Below are 6237 nucleotides of genomic sequence, written 5' to 3' on the forward strand. Positions count from 1 at the left end.
TCTCTCTCTCTCTCTCTCTCTCTCTCTCTCTCTCTCTCTCTCTCTCTCTCTCTCTCTCTGTCTCAATGCCAAGCACCTTCACCTCATCCAGATTCTAGCCACTGGGAATGAATCACTAAATCACTAATCCAATCCCCACTGGTCTGGAGAGTTACTGAACTTCACCTTTTTTTCTTTCATTTGGAGTTTCACCTCTTAAAAGTAAAATAGAGAAGATCTTTGACTATCAATTGAAAACCACCAGACTCTTTTCCTGACCCTTTTTTAACATAATATTTTTATTGATTAATTGGGAGTTTCATATAATACTCTTCAATCACATTAACTTTCCAGTCTTACCAGGTTCACTACCCCCATCGTTGAAACCTTCCCCACCCCCCAAAAAATAAAGAAAAAGAAAGAAAAGATACCCAGTCCAATATGTGTTACCCATATACCCACTGGAGCATGGTCAAACTCCCAGTGGACAGCCCCTTAACTGAGGTCTTCCTCATCCCCACCCCCACCGGAAACCATCATCTGTGAAAAGTGGCACTTCAGGGTCTTGTTGATGACTGCAGACTCACGGTTGAGAATGAAAGGCATCCAAGGTTTCTGTGACAACTCCCCTCCCTGCAAAAAAAAAAAAAAAAAAAGAAACAGTCTAGACAGCAAGCCATTGAAGGGAACTCTTAACCCTTTTGTTGCCAAGAGCTGGGTCTGATGAGATCCTGAAAACATGTTTCTTAGCCCATGAGGAAGAAAACAAAAGGAATATTAAAGACAGCAAAGTTCAGTCCCTCTGACCATTGCCTATACTTATACTCATATCTCACCTATGCTGATATTTCTTGGGATTGTAAAATGTCTATTTGGTAACAATTCTGAAAATTTCACAGGTCCCAACTTGTACCTTCTCTGTAGTTAAATGCCTGTGATGGTTTTGAACATCTAGCTTTATTTTAACATTCAATGACCACTGCATTAACTGGAACTTAGCATTTAGCTTCAATTTGAATATTCAGTGAATATCACATTAAAAGGTAGTTACACTGCTATAATTACTGAGACATTGCTATATTAAACTATGACCTGGCAAAATCCTAAATGCAGGAAATCCCAAGAGGAAAAAAAATTACCTGGTCTACCTGGGGGCAGTGGTGGCACATGCCTTTAACCCCAGCAGTATGGAAGCAAAGGCAGGTGAATCTCTGTGAGTTTGAGGCCACCTGGTCTCCAGAGTGAGTTCCAGGACAGCCAGGGCTACACAGAGAAACTCTGTCTCAAAATAACAGAAAAAAAAAACCACCTGGTTTTTAAAATTTGCAAGGACAGGAAGAGGGTTGGGAAACTACATGTTCAAATACAGAAGAGACATTTCAAAGAAATAGGGTGCATGTTTCCTGTTACTATCCTAATTCAAACAAGCCAGCCATAGACATTGATATCCACCTACACAATTTATGGAACAACTGGAAAATTTTTCATATTGACTGGATAGTTGATGGTCTTTGGATATTTGATTTCAAATTTCAGGTATGATAGCTATACAGTTGTGTGGTGCTAATGTATCTCTTTGAGAGTTTCAGACAGTCATATCCACCCGTCCCTCCTCACAATCCATCTCTGCTTCTCCTCAACTTTGATTTTTGAAGGGTCTTTATCTTAGACATACACTGAATTATTTTTCTTTTGTTGGTGATGTGAGGATTAAAGCCAGGGTCTTTAACCACTAAGCTATATCTCCAGCCCTCCAGGTCTCACTGAAGAGCCCAGGCCACCTCCTTCCTGCCTCAACTTCCTTACTTCTAGCATTATACACCAGACTCAATTCATTGGCATTCTGTTGTTGTTGCTAATGATTTGGTGTTTTTTTTTTTGTTTTTGTTTTTGTTTTTTTGCAACTCACTACACAGGATAGTCTGGCTTGAACTCAAGGCAATCCTCTTTCTTCAGCCTTCCATGCCCTGAGTTTACAGGTTTGAGACACCACACTTAACTGTTACTGATATTTTGTTTTTTTTGCGATAGGATTTCACTATGTCATCCTGGCTTACCTAGAAGTCACTCTGTAGACCAGGCTGGCCTCAAACTCATAGAGGTCCACCTGCCTCTGTGTCCTGAGTGCTGGGATTAAAGGTGTGCAATGTGTGCTCAATGCACTCATATTAGAAAACATGTGATGTTTGTTGCTGTAATATTACCTTTCATCATTGGCTAAGGCAGTCCCTGAAACTACCCATAATTTTTTTTAGATGAAGTCTTGCTATATAACTCTGACTAGCCTAATACTCACTATGTAGAGCATCTCTTCCTTTTTCAGTTTCCCAAGTGCTAGGATTACAGATGTGTCCACCATGCCCAGCTACCCTTATGCTATTTTCCCTTCTTGTAATTAGTAAGTAATTTTCAGAAAGATGCAGTGAGGTTGTATAAATATCCCTTCCTTGCCTCATTGTTCTGACTGTTGAAGCTGTTACATGAATCTCATTTCTCTCTTTCTCTGTCTCTCTCTCTGTCTCTGTCTCTCTGTCTCTCTCTCTGTCTCTCTCTCTCTCTCTCTCTCTCTCTCTCTCTCTCTCTCTCTGTGTGTGTGTGTGTGTGTGTGTGCGTNCTCTCTCTCTCTCTCTCTCTCTCTCTCTCTCTCTCTCTCTCTGTGTGTGTGTGTGTGTGTGTGTGCGTGCACTAAAACTGTTCACCAACTACCAACTAAAATATTAAATAAGGAGGAAAAGGCTTTGCAAGCTAGTATTGCATGACTCAAAACGTGTCTGCCAGCTGGATTCCACCCATGAGCCATGAGGTTGTAACCTTTGTTCTTTATTTACCCATATGAAAATACAGTGTCTCAAAATAATTTGTGATGCTGAACCACCGAGAAGGTGGTTGCCTTTGCAGAGGAGAAGTGGGTATTAATTGACCAGTCACTTAAGTACTTCTTAGATGCCAGTAATTTCCTATTATTCTCAGTGTCCACTGTAAACAGCTGTCAGGTTTGCCTAGGACCCAAGCACTCAATATTTGTAGGGCTAGAATTAGGACAATGCCAGTATAATCACAACAGTTAGTCACCCTAACAGTTACATGTTTGTCTAGTGAAAGTTCACTGAGCTGTGTGTTTATGATTCATACATCGGTGCCTTGAACTGGGTCGAGAAGAGGTCTGCTTAGTGCAAATATAGAACTGATTGCTGTCTGTAGAATCTAGACTTCCACAAAGGGGGCTTAAGGTTATATTATCATTTTCCTCAGTCATGTCATAGTGTTAAAGTTTGAGGTAATTAAAACTCTCAAATATGTTTTTCATGAACTATGATTTACACATGATTCCTCTTTCCTTCATACAAGTAATGGTTTTTATTTTATTTTTATTTATGTGCATTGGTGTTTTTCTCACAGGGTGTCAGATCCCCTGGAACTGGAGTTACAGTTGTGAGCTCCCGTGTGGGTGCTGAGAACGTATTTTTAACTGCTGAGCCACCTCTCCAGGGGCATACAAGTAGTTTTTAATCTTAGAGACATGAGCTCCATTAAAGTTCACTGTGCTTCTGTTTCTATCATCTTTTGCAGAACTGCGTCCTTGACTTTGAGAGATTTGATCCCTTAGTCCTGGCCCTCCTGTGGTCTTTTGCAGACTAATAAAGGGCATGACAGAGCTCTCATTCTCCCAACTATATCAACTTCCACTAATCTGGCATTTTGGTCACAACCACTACCTTTTTCTCTCAGTAGCCTGCTGTATTTGAATCTTGTGCCCTCCAAAGGTCCCTGTGGTAAGGCTCTACCTAGTGCCGTGCCACTGGGAGGTGGTGGAATCTTTCTGGGGTGGGCCTAGTGGGAGGTTTTCAGGTCACTGTAGGCGTTCCCTTCCGGATCTGGGACTCTAACTCTTTTGTCTGTTTCTGTTAGGCTTCTGGCCATGAGGTGAACAAGTATGCTCTCATGTTTTGCCATCAGTCAAAGCAACAAAGCCTTTCTCTGTATGAGTCTATTCATCTCAGTTAGGTTTTGTGGTTATGGGAAGCTCATTAACTCGTAATACTGACTCAGCTGTCAGTATAGCCCCAAGTATTTGGTATTTAGTGCATTTTGTATTATAGATCAACTGAATGCTAGTCACAAAGCTGGGTAAATATGTGAAATTGTGAAGGAAATTTGGGGGGCTTTATTTTGTTGTTGTTGTGTTTGTTTGTTTGTTTTTCAAGATAGGTTTCTTTGTGTAGCCCTGGCTGTCCTGGCTGTCCTGGAACTACGTAGCCACGAGGCTGGCCTTGAACTCACAGAGGTCTACCTGCCTGCCTCTGCCTCCTGAGTGCTGGGATTAAAGGTGTGCACCACCACCACTTGGCTGTGGAGGAAGTTTTTTAATTTACTAAGTAAAATGTCAATGTTACATACTGTTCAGAATTGAGGAAGCAATTCTTTTTATTTATTTATTAAAGATTTCTGTCTCTTCCCCACCGCTGCCTCCCCTTTCCCTCCCCCTCCCCCAATCAAGTCCCCCTCCCTTGTCAGCCCAAAGAGCAATCAGGGTTCTCTGCCCTGTGGGGAGTCCAAAGACCACCCACCTCCATCCAGGTCTAGTAAGGTGAGCATCCAAACAGCCTAGGCTCCCACAAAGCCAATACGTGCAGTAGGATCAAAAACCCATTGCCATTGTTCTTGAGTTCTCAGTAGTCCTCATTGTCAGGAGACCAGTTTTATCCCGGGCTTTTTTCAGACCCAGGCCAGCTGGCCTTGGTGAGTTCCCGATAGAACATCCCCCATTGTCTCAGTGTGTGGGTGCACCCCTCGCGGTCCTGAGTTCCTTGCTCGTGCTCTCTCTCCTTGTGCTCCTGATTTGGACCTTGAGATTTCAGTCCGGTGCTCCAATGTGGGTCTCTGTCTCTGTCTCCTTTCATCGCCTGATGAAGGTTAATATTCAGGAGGATGCCTATATGTTTTTCTTTGGGTTCTCCTTCTTATTTAGCTTCTCTAAGAACCCGAATTATAGGCTCAATGTCCTTTATTTATGGCTAGAAACCAAATATGAGTGAGTACATCCCATGTTCCTCTTTTTGGGTCTGGCTTACCTCACTCAGGATAGTGTTTGCTATTTCCATCCATTTGCAGGCAAACTTCAAGAAGTCCTTGTTTTTTACTGCTGAGTAGTACTCTAATATGTATATATTCCATACTTTCTTCATCCATTCTTCAATTGAAGGGCATCTAGGTTGTTTCCAGGTTCTGGCTATTACAAACAATGCTGCTATGAACATAGTAGAGCATATACTTTTGTTGTATGATAAGGCCTCTCTTGGGTATATTCCCAAGAGTGGTATTGCTGGGGCCATGGGTAGGTTGATCCCGAATTTCCTGAGAAACCTCCACACTGCTTTCCAGAGTGGTTGCACAAGTTTGCATTCCCACCAGCAATGGATGAGTGTACCCCTTCCTCAACAACCTCTCCAGCAAAGGCTATTATTGGTGTTTTTGATTTTCGCCATTCTGACAGGTGTAAGATGGTATCTTAAAGTTGTCTTGATTTGCATTTCCCTGATCACTAAGGAAGTTGAGCATGAGGAAGCAATTCTTAATTGAAATGATACCCCATTGCTTTTAATGTATTCTGTCGGATACAAGCAACTGACTTATTACTGATAGCTCACAGTTAATTCCTTTTCCAAAAACTTCTCTTTGTTGTGAAGAGCGCTGCCTTGCCTATGACACGCCCCCATTCCCAGGAACATCCACCAAACAACAATTGCTCAACGGAGTCACAAAGGCCTAGTCTGTATGCGTCACCTCTGGGCTATTTCTAAAGGTCCACGTGCAGGTCAGAATTGTCTAGCCTTCCAAAAGTGCACCTGGGTCTCAGAAACGTCTATAGGTTGAACCTGCCATTACACCTTTTCCCTGTCTGTATTTATTTCTTTACTCCTTTAGGAACTTTGTTCCTATTTATTCCACATCTTTATTTAAAATTTTACTTTTCATTTTACAAATCAACCGCAGCTTCCCCTCCCTCCTCATATCCCCCCTCACCTCCCTCCATCCCACCCCCATCCACTCCTCAGAGGGGGGTAAGGCCTAGCAGAAGTGCTCCACAATCTAGTGCCATATAAATCTCAGCTACTTTTTCCCAAAGAATACTTGGAAGAATTCTAAGAGTACCCCTGTGATCTTTCACTCTACCATCCATATGTTTGTATAATTCTCACCCCTTAAATATGAGCTGAACCTGTCTGTTGCTTGTATCCAACAGAATATATTAAAAAC

Source organism: Alexandromys fortis, unplaced genomic scaffold (assembly GCF_014885135.2).
Source record: "Alexandromys fortis isolate MF-2015 unplaced genomic scaffold, M_Fortis_MF-2015_v1.1 scaffold_326, whole genome shotgun sequence".
NCBI classification, from domain to species: domain Eukaryota; kingdom Metazoa; phylum Chordata; class Mammalia; order Rodentia; family Cricetidae; genus Alexandromys; species Alexandromys fortis.